This window comes from Podarcis gaigeae, assembly GCF_964106915.1.
Source record: "Podarcis gaigeae genome assembly, chromosome: 2".
In the NCBI taxonomy this organism is placed as follows: Eukaryota; Metazoa; Chordata; class Lepidosauria; order Squamata; family Lacertidae; genus Podarcis; species Podarcis gaigeae.
The window spans coordinates 119,583,110-119,593,823 of record NC_139679.1 but is presented as its reverse complement, the minus strand read 5'-3'; the positions used below and the strand labels follow the sequence as shown (position 1 = coordinate 119,593,823).

Genomic DNA, 10,714 nt, shown 5'->3' with positions numbered 1-10,714 from the left:
GAAACATTCACCTTGCAGAATTTGCTACTACTGCTACGAACAATAATAATTTATTACTTATACCCCACCAACCTGGCTGGGGTTCCCAAGCCACTCTAGGTGGCTTCCAACAAAATATTAAAATACAATAGTCTGTTAAACATTAAAAGCTTCCCTAAACCGGGCTGCCTTCAAATGTCTTCTAAAAGTTTGGTAGTTGTTGTTCTCTTTGACATCTGATGGGAGGGTGTTCCACACGGCAGGCACCACTACCGAGAAGGCCCTCTGCCTGGTTCCCGGTAACTTGGCTTCTTGCAGCGAGGGAACCACTAGAAGGCCCTTGGCACTGGACCTCAGTGTCCGGGCAGAACGATGGGGGTGGAGACGCTCCTTCAGGTATACTGGACCAAGGCAGTTTATGACTTATGACTTCCTCCTTATCCTCACAAGCCGATGGCTCTTCCCTCAACACACGTCTGGGTTTCCGGCACCAGCATAAGTGTTGGGTGGTGCCTGAGCTTCCACATTAATTGTGAACATCACCCAGTGCACAAAATAAAAACAAAAAAATAACACCTCAACTGCCCTGGAAGATCAGCTTAGTCTTAAATGTATTTGATTATTTTATTGTTGCAATTGTAGCAGCAGTCATACGGCACTATGAACGTGGGGCTTTACAAAGAACAGGTACGACAATCCCTGGCACAAACAGCTTATAATCTATAACAGATGCAAGGAAACAGAAGGAGGCATGACCAACAGCCAGGGATGATGGGAGGTGCAATTAAACAACATCTGAAGGGCTCAACCTTCCCCACACCTTTGGACACCTGAGATGTTTGTTTTCAGGGCCCCACCAATATTACTGTGTCTCTAATCTGCTTCAACTTGAATTTAAGACTGAATTTTAAATTGTAACCCACCCTGGAACCTGATGATGATGAACGGGTAATAAATTTAATAAGGAGGAACAGGGTTCAAATAGAGGCAGGTGATTATTCCAAATACATATACCTGGAATACATTGTTGATGAGCATCTCCACCGTATCGTTCAGCCCAGACACTGAGGTCTAGCGCAGAGGGCTTTATGGGAATTCCCTCCCTGTGAGGTTACAGGGAACCAGGCAGAGGGCCTTTTCAGTAGTGGTGCCCACCCTGTGGAACACCCTCCCACCAGATGTCAAGGAAATAAACAACTGTCTGACTTTTAGAAGACATCTGAAGGCAGCCCTGTTTAGGAAAGTTTTTAATGTTTGATGTTTTATTATGCTTTTAATATTCTGTTGGGAGCTGCCCTGAGTGGCTGTGGACACCAAGCCAGATTGGTAGGGTATAAGTAATAAATTATGTTGTTGTTCCCCACCCACCTGGCTGGGTTTCCCCAGCCACTGTGGGCGGCTTCCAGCAGAATATAAAAACTAAACATCAAACATTAAAAACTTCCCAAAACAGGGCTGCCTTCAGATGTTTTCTCAAAGTTGTGTAGTGCTTTATCTCCTTGACATATGATGGGAGGGTGGTTTAATGCCCTAACCTGCCCTGGGATCTTTGAGAGAAGGGTAGATGATGATGACAACAACCCTGGTCTTAATTAGAAAGGTATCTGTGCATATAGGCCAAAGGCTTTCCAGAAGAGGTAAGCGATAAGGAGGGACTTCAAGCCTTGTGCAGCTAAGCTGAACTCAAGAGTAGGCTCACTGAAATCAACAAGCCCCAATCATTCACTTCAATGGGTCTTGCACCTGAAGCAACGCCAAGGAAATGAGAGGTATTCACTTGGAGGAATCCTGAAAAGCTGGTTGCTTCCACAGCATCCCAGTTCTCCTCCCCATTGTTCTGTCAGATGCAGGCAGTTATATAAGTCCCATGCCTCTGCCCCTCACTGTCCTCTAAAGGAGCCAGGTTCTGAAGAGGGAGCCGTCAGATGTGGGCCAAGCCCCAGCAGTGCCCCAAGTAGATGTTGAGCAAGGCCTTTGCTCTGACAGCTACCCTTTGCGACTTCTGAACTTTTACGGGATCTCCCTTCTCTGTGGGCATCTTTGGCTTCACTGGGGGCTTCTGGCTCCTCCCCAGAAGAAATTGGTTCATCCACAACTTCCTCTAGGAGAGAGAGAGAGAAAAGTAAAGTATTTACTAAAGTAATAATAAAGTAACAAACACGGAACAGGAAAGAAGAGGGTAATAGAGGGGAGCTGATACGGGAGGAAGAAGTGAATTCAAAAGGAATAATATAATAAAATAAAATAAAATAAAATAATTTATGATGTTGGGAAAGATGGAGGGCACAAGGAGAAGGGGGCGACCGTGGACGAGATGGTTGGACAGTGTTCTCGAAGCTACCAGCATGAGTCTGACCAAACTGTGGGAGGCTGTGGAAGACAGGAGTGCCTGGCGTGCTTGCTCTGGTCCATGGGATCACGAAGAGTCGGACACGACTAAAAAACAACAACATCTGACCGGGCCTCCCTAGCCATTCTGGGCAGCTCCCAACAGGAGAAAACATCAAACATTAAAAACTTCCTAAACAAGGCTGCCTTCAGATGTCAGAAGTCAGATAGTTGTTTATTGCCTTGACATCTGTCAGGAGGGTGACCCACAGGGCAGGTGCCACTACCAAGAAGGCCCTCTGATTGGTTCCCTGTAACCTTACTTCTTGCAGTGAGGGAACTGCCAGAAGGCCCTAGGAGCTGGACCTCAGTGCCCCAGGTTGAACACTGGAGGTGGAGACACTCCTTCAGGTATACTGGGCCGAGGCTGAAGGATGGAAGGAACTGGCAATGGGAGTTGGGTGAAGGAAAATAAGGTTGAGTGTGAAAGGAGAATGTTATTTACTTACTTATTTCCTGCCCTTCATTCAAAGGTCCAAGGGACAGATACAGCGTCAAAACGCAATATTAAAATCAATTCAAAACAACTTACAACCCTAGAAATTGAGGTCAACAAAGTATAGGGAATGAGGAAAGATACTTGCAAATGGCTGTACTCAACTTCGGGAAGCTGACCTACAGAACGCCTTGCCACAAGAGGGAAAAACAGCAAGGCAGAGAATTTAGCAAATGTCCAAAGATGGATTAGGTATCCACGGACAATTATGCCAATCATTTGCACCCAATTGTACTACACACTGCCTCCATATAGCACTGGTTATCTGATGAGCTCTGCCCCTGCACTGTCATTTTTTGTCTCAGGAATTTTCAGCCATCTGAAGTGACTCTGAAGGGTAGAAGATTTGAGGACCCCTGTTATAAAGTACATACATTGCAGGCTCCAAGGAGCCTCTGAGCTTCCTGAAGGGCAGGAAGGAGATCCAGCTGAGGTCGGCTCAGGAAGGCGATTCACAGCATCCATGAGCTCAAGCAGGATCTGATAGAGGGAGGCCTTCTCATCAGCATCTCCTCGCTGGATTTCAGAGGCCAGAGGCCTCCTCTTGACATAACACAAAGCCTGGCTTGCCATGGGGGAGCGCACAGCCGCCACCTGAGATGCCATCTCCAAGAGAGAAAGAGAAAGGAGACCTTTTAGGGCACAGCAATAGCGCTGGGTCCAATCCAGCCCTCAATAAGCATCCTTATTCCATGACTGGATTATATATTTTTACATATGGGGGAAAAACCTTAAAGACACGACATTTATTTCAGAGGAAGTCTCAGCTGCCCTTCTCCTGCTCTACAGGGATAAGGTTGGAAATGGAAAATAATAAATAATAATATACTCTGGGTGGCTCCCAACAGAATATTAAAAACACGATGAAACAGAGAAGTTACAAAAAGGAGCCAAAATCTGAAAGGAGCAGAAAAGACTATTTATGTATGCAACCATGGTTGCTGGTCCAGCGATGGAAAGAAGATAAAGTTCCTACCAGAGAAGAATGGCAGATGAAGTTAATGGACTATGCTGAAATGACCAGAAGAGTCAGTAATCAGGAAGACCAAGATTTTAATAAGGAATGGGAAAAACTTATAACTTATCTTACAGACCATTGTAAACAGTTAAAATTGTTAGGATTGCAATATCACTTGTAAGGTAAAGGGACCCCGACCACTAGGTCCAGTCATGTCCGACTCTGGGGTTGCGGCGCTCATCTCGCTTTATTGGCCGAGGGAGCCAGCGCACAGCTTCCGGGTCATGTGACCAGCATGACTAAGCCGCTTCTGGTGAACCAGAGCAGCACACAGAAATGCCTTTTACCTTCCCGCCGGAGCGGTACCTATTTATCTACTTGCACTTTGATGTGCTTTCGAACTGATAGGTGGGCAGGAGCGCAGGGACCGAGCAACGGGAGCTCACCCCGTCACAGGGATTTGAACCACCAACCTTCTGACTGGCATGTCCTAGGCTCTGTGGTTTAACCCACAGCACCACCCATCTGGACATAATGGAAGAGGTAATGGGTTTGGGCTATCATAAAAGATGCAGAAGGAAACGATTAATAATAGGACCCACAAAGGGGAGGATGGAAGCCCAGGAGATTCCTTGGAATCTTGTTTTTATGATTTATGTTTGATATATCTCTGTAAAATTATAATTTGAAAAACCCTGTAAGAACAAGGGGCCCTCTTTTGGCATTAAGTGGTTCATAAATAATCCTTGCTCAGCCAGACCAAAGGTCCATCTCTTAGGATTATTTATGAACCACTTAATGCCAAAAGAGGGTCCCTTGTTCTTACAGGGGGACAACCAGCTGCCTCTAGTGGGAAGCCTACAAGCAGGAACTGAATGCAACAGAAACTCTATCCCAATTCTCAGCAACTGATATTCAAAAGCAGAGTTGGAGGCAGAGCATAACCACTGTCTCAATAGCTATCTCCTCCAGAAACTCAACCAGTTTGAGTTGTACTCCATGTACATGATAAAATACAAGTCCATATTGAAATATATGTCTGGGTAGGCACACTCCCATTCTCAGTTACAGCTTTCCGTGTAAAATCCAACCCTGTGCCTTATTTTGATAAAAGTTTTCTTTCTTTTTGCCTCACTTTTGTAGCATCCAGGCTAGGAAACTTGCAAAGGAGATTAAACCCTTTTGAAGGGGCGCTTTAGACCCACCGTTGAAATCCCCCCTTTTACCTCGTTCTGCAAAAGCAGAAATGTGTAGAAAGAGGCTCTGATCTGGAATCACCTTAAAATATGTTGCTATTGGTGCGCGGATGCTTCCCAAACCCCCAGTAACTTCAAATCCTGAAAAAAGTCATATGTTTTTCTTCCTTCCTTCCTTTTAAAATCGATTTTATGAAGGGTTTCCAACATATAATGCAATTTTAAAAAAACCAAAGTTAATAAGTAAAAAGAGCAAAATAACAAAAAGGAAAAGAGGAGAGAGAAAAAAAACAAGCACCTACAGTACCTTAATCTTTAATTCGGAAATAGGCTTTTCTGACTTTATTTCATAGTAAAATAAACACCCGCCTCTTCTTTTAGTTTCTGCTTCCCACCTCTCTGCAGACACCAAAAGCCTCCCCTAAGCTCACCCGAGATCTCCTCACCGAGCCCAGCGCGCATCCACCATCCAGGTTCAGCCACGCTGTAAGAAAAAGAGAGAGCCGACAGGAAGCGGGGATTTTTCAAAAGCAGCTGCTCGTGACGTCGTTTCCGGCAAGGGAGTCGCATTCGAAACAGAAAGCTACCTATCGAGAATCCTGTCTAGGAATCCAGGCTCTGTTCCCAAGGCAGAGAGGGAGGTGGGGAGGGGGGTTGATCGCTCCGCCCCCTGGGCATTTGCTCAGTTCAAAGCTGATTTAGGAAATATATATAATACAGTGAGGGGGGGAAGTATTTGAGCCCCTGCTAAATTTGCCCGTTTGCCCTCTGAGGAAGAAATGACCAGTCCATAATTTTAATGGTAGGTTTGTTGTAGCTGTGAGAGACAGAATAATAATAGGAACCGCCCGCCCCCCCAGAAACCCAGAAGACAAAAGTCAGAAATTGACGTGCATTATAATGAGTGAAATATGTGATCCCTTTGCAAAAGATGACTTAGTACTTGGTTGCAAAACCCTTGTTGGCAATGTTACGGAAGGGGGGGCATGTCTTCTTCACCTTCTTCACTACAATATATCCATTTATTCCCAATTGTCAATGTCAAAGGGAACTAAAATCTATAAAATCCATATACATAATCCCTCAAGTAAGGTGTCAAGACCCTAATCCTGTCAAAATCACTCTGCCAAACCTTTCCTCCGGGCAATGCCAGGTGACAGACTATGCATACACTCAGGAAGCGCTTATCTGCGCATATCTCCAGCTCTGCATATTCCCCCCTCCCTCCTCCTTATGTTAATCCGGTGTAACCCAACCTCCCCTTAATGTATTCATGATGTAATCTGTGTAACCCAACCTTTCCTTAATGTATTCATGATGTAACTGGGATGTATTTTGCACTGTATTCTGGGACATGGAGGGAGTTTCAAAAGTTCATGTCACCCCTTTCTCGCTGTTCAATCTCGTCTTGAACCTGTTGCGCAATAAACCTTGGATCTCCGCATTTTGCTCCTGTCCGGCTGAGCTCATTTTTCTTCCGCAGGGACCCGCGGACACTTAGTCCGACGAGCTGGGTGGCAGTGTAGCCCCGCACCCAGATTTAGTCGTAACAGCAATTACAGAGGTCAGACGTTTCTTCTAGGTGGCCACCAGGTTTGCACACATCTCAGGAGGTATTTTGTGCCACTCCAATAAACCTATATATGGATTATTTTCAGTTTCAGCAACTGGGAAGCTGCAGTTTCCAGTTGTTGTTGGACTCCCAAAGTCCCCTCATCCCTTAGCAGTGGCTGTGCAACATCTGGAGAGCACAGGCTCCCTGTCCCGACCGTATGTGATGGCCTGCAGATGTTGCTGCTCTCCAAAAAACCCTCAGCCCCGCCCCACCAAGGATCAAGGGGAATAGAAGTTGTGGCTCAAAGATATCAAAAAAAGACCCACAGAGAAGCTAGCTCAAAAGGTACAAGAATGTTTTATAAGAATTTTAAGGTCTCAAATATGGAATAAATAATCATAAATGCACTCATATCTAAATATCTGAACCATGTGCCTGAAATAGTTTGGGAGAGCAGTCCTGAAGCCATTTTGACTCTCCCAATGACCTTAAATATTCCTCTGCAATAAGGGAGGCAGATGGGGAAAGCCTTCCCATTGTCTTTTTGCTTGCAAATCCTGTCTTAAGGACATATTTGTGTATGAAAAGGGTGAGCCTGTGAGCTGGATTCAGGAGCTAAAGTATTAACCATCACAAAAGAATGGCCAGGCTGCCCAGGTAATACAATCAGTGACCATTATCAGGTATCCTGGCAGGCAGGACTTCTGCTGTAGACTGCCTCTTTCTGTGATGTATGTATGATCGGGTGGGGGGGGCTACAGGGTGGGCAATTTCAAAAGTCTGTATAAGGGCTTGCACCCCATTGTTCAGGGCTCTCCTCCCTCCTGCATGTGGTGAGTGGGGACCATGTTGCAACAGTTCCTTGAATAAAGATCAGGCTTAGTAGCCGCTTTGCTTCTCAATTCTGTTAGCTTCTGTTATTTTCTCCTACCAATAGGGAACCCACTTAAGGACTCTATACAGGCTCTGGACTGCACCATAAGGGAAAGGGAGCAGTTTTTCTTATAACAAATGTATTAAACAAAGGTTGGAAATGTAAGGACTTTGAGGGGAAATTCTGACATATGTGGTGGACCTGCAGGAAGACAAAGGCCTGCCTTCCTTGTAGGTTTTTAAAAGTGGCAAGTCAGGATTTTAAAAAATCTTATAAATGTATAGATCTCTATATAAACTTCATATTATATTCTGAGCAATGGGTATGGGAGATATCAGAGGAGTACAGTCATACCTCGGGATAAATACGCTTCAGGATAAGTATTTTCGGTTTGCGCTCCGCGGTGACCTGGAAGTAACAGAGCACGTTACTTCAGCGTTTCGCCACTCGGGCATGTGCAGACGGTCAAAATGACATCACGCGCAGTCGCGGAAGTGGCAAAACGCAACCCACGCACGGGCAGACGCACAGTTGCGTCTTATGTACTGTTCAGGATGCGAACGGGACTCCGGAACGGATCCCGTTCGCATCCCGAGGTACCACTGTATAAAAATATGCATGGTTGTGGACTTTCCTTCTTTGGAGGTTGCTGAGCAGAGGTTGGTTGCCCATCTGTCATAGATGCTTCAGCTGAGATTCCTGCATTGCAGGGGGTAGGACTAGATGACCCTTGAGGTCCCTTCCAACTCTATGATTTGGTGATTCTATGAGAACTACAATTCCCAACAGCCCTTGCTAACCCAGAAAACTCCCTAAGTGGCATTCAATTGAATAAGAGAGCCAGTGTGGCGTAATTGTTCGAATTAGGGCAAGATCCTGTCTCTCCCTCCCTGGCTGTCAACTTTTCCCTTTTCTTGCGAGGAATCCTATTCGGAATAAGGGAATTTCCCTTTTAAAAAAGGAAAACATTGACAGCTATGAACTATGCATTGGGTGACGCTGCCTGTCCAACTGGGCTAAACAAATCCATTCATGTGGGGTATGTTGGGATGATTTATATCAGCACCATTCCTGATTCCCAGCAAACCATTTTCTTACATCCTTCATCCTTTTTTTTTAAGTCTCAAGAAGACACTATAGGAAAGCTGAGCAAGAAAACAATGTGAAGTTATTCTTCGTATTGAAATGAAAACAAAACCTCAGCAGTTTCTTTTCAGTTCCGACAGTTTCTCCCTGCCAAAGTTTCTTCTTCCTCAAGACTACAATTCCCAGCAAGCCCCCTGAAAACTCCATACAAATGACCTGCAGCTGGTTCCCATTTTAATGAGCAAATGAGAAAGGAGCTATAGGAGGAGGAAGAAGGAAAGTCATGACTGCCTCTCTTGGAGCGGCTGGTTTGCCCCTAGGAAGAGCTCCCTGGAGAACAGGATTCACCCAGGAAGGCGCTCCAAATTTGGGTTCTCGCTTCTGCCTTTCCCTTCCTGATGTTTAACTCATTGGGGGCTCCTTTGAATGTATTTCACTTCTTGGAGTGGGTGCTGCTTTGGGGCCCTCTGTTGACGCTGGAGACGGATCTTGGTGAGTTAACAAAAGGAGGAAATTTGTGCCCCAGTGGTGAGGGAAGCTTTTTGTCCTTTGAACTCCGGATCACTGAAGATGGGCAGAATTGTCCTTCCAACATTAAGATGTCATAAGGTGTGAAACCATAAGCTTTCAAACTGTAACCCTACACATGTTTGTTGTTTAGTCATTTAGTCGTGTCCAACTTTTCATGACCCCATGGACTCCAGGCACTCCTGTCTTCCACTGCCTCCCGCAGTTTGGTCAAACTCATGCTGGTAGCTTCGAGAACACTGTCCAACCATCTTGTCCTCTGTCGTCCCCTTCTCCTTGTGCCCTCCATCTTTCCCAACATCAGGGTCTTTTCCAGGGAGTCTTCTCTTCTCATGAGGTGGCCAAAGTATTGGAGCCTCAGCTTCATGTTTACCTGAGAGTAATTCCCACTGAACACAAGAGAGTTTGGTTTCTCTTTATTTTCCATTTGTTTTATTTACTCCATATACATTTGTGTTGTATGCAATGACAAAAAAACCACCTGATTTTGTATCAAGGCATTTTCATATCTTTAGCATCCCCTGGACAGTGGGCTGTAGCCATTATGAGTTCTACTCAGAACAGCACCATTGAAAATAATGCACGTCATTAATAGGGCAGATCCTTACCAGACATTTAAAACACATTACTTCCCCCAAAGATTCCTGGGAACTGTAGTTGGTTTAGAGTGCTGGGGATTGTAGCTCTGTGATAAGGAAACTACAGTTCCCAGGATTCTTGGGGAGGTAGTCATGTGCTTTGAATATATTGTTACACAGCACTCCATACTTACACATATATGCAACCTGGAGGGGCTATTATTATTGTTTTATTATTATTATTATTATTATTATTATTATTATTTATTACTTATACCCCATCCATCTGGCCAGGTCTCCCCAGCCACACTGGGCGGCTCCCAATAGAATATTAAAAACTTCCCTAAACAGGGCAACCTTCAGATGTCTTCTAAAAGTCAGATAGTTGTTTATTTCCTTGATATCTGATGGAAGGGCATTCCACATGGCGGGCGCCACTACCGAGAAGGCACTCTGCCTGGTTCCCTGTAACCTCACTTCTTGCAGGGTGGGAACCGCCAGAAGGCCTTTGGAGCTGGACTTCAGTGTCCAGACTGAACGATGGGGGTGGAGACGCTCCTCTTCAACCAGGCCGAATCAACCCTGGCGATCAATGGGGTGACAGATGTTGCAGCCAGATCACCCTCACATAGTTCAACCAGTCCTTTGGTTGATCAGCACACTTCACCTTTTAACTGTATTTGTAGGAGGGGATTATTGATTTTTATTATCATTTTTATTATGTATTTTGTGTTCTCATTTTGTATTTTTTTGTTGTGAACCACCCTGTCCTCTTCAGATGAAGGGTGTTATACAAATTTAATAAATTATCATCATCATCATCAGACTATTGGTCCATCTAGCTCAGAACTGTTTACATTGACTGGCAGGAGACTGGGGAGACAGAGTTTGTGAGCTTTGGGGGGGATCGGCCTAGAACAGCTTCGCGATCAGCAAGTAGATCGCGACCGACCTGTTGGACATGCCTGCCATACTGGAAGTCCTTATTAGGTCTGATTCTCTCGGGCAACTCACTACTTTCCCCTTGGATTACCACACCAGCCCATATGTTAACTCTCAGCTTCTGTTGTTGTTTT

At 45.1% G+C, this 10,714-nt stretch overlaps 1 long non-coding RNA gene across 1 annotated transcript; it reads right to left on the bottom strand.

Moving 5' to 3' along the window:
- Positions 1-1,896: 1,896 nt before the first annotated feature.
- On the bottom strand, positions 1,897-5,535 carry LOC310838228. Its single transcript, XR_014560828.1, has 3 exons — positions 5,464-5,535; positions 3,238-3,469; positions 1,897-2,080 (listed from the first exon to the last, which is right to left on the bottom strand). It is a non-coding gene; the product is annotated as an uncharacterized lncRNA (long non-coding RNA).
- Between the last annotated feature and the right edge of the window lie 5,179 nt (positions 5,536-10,714).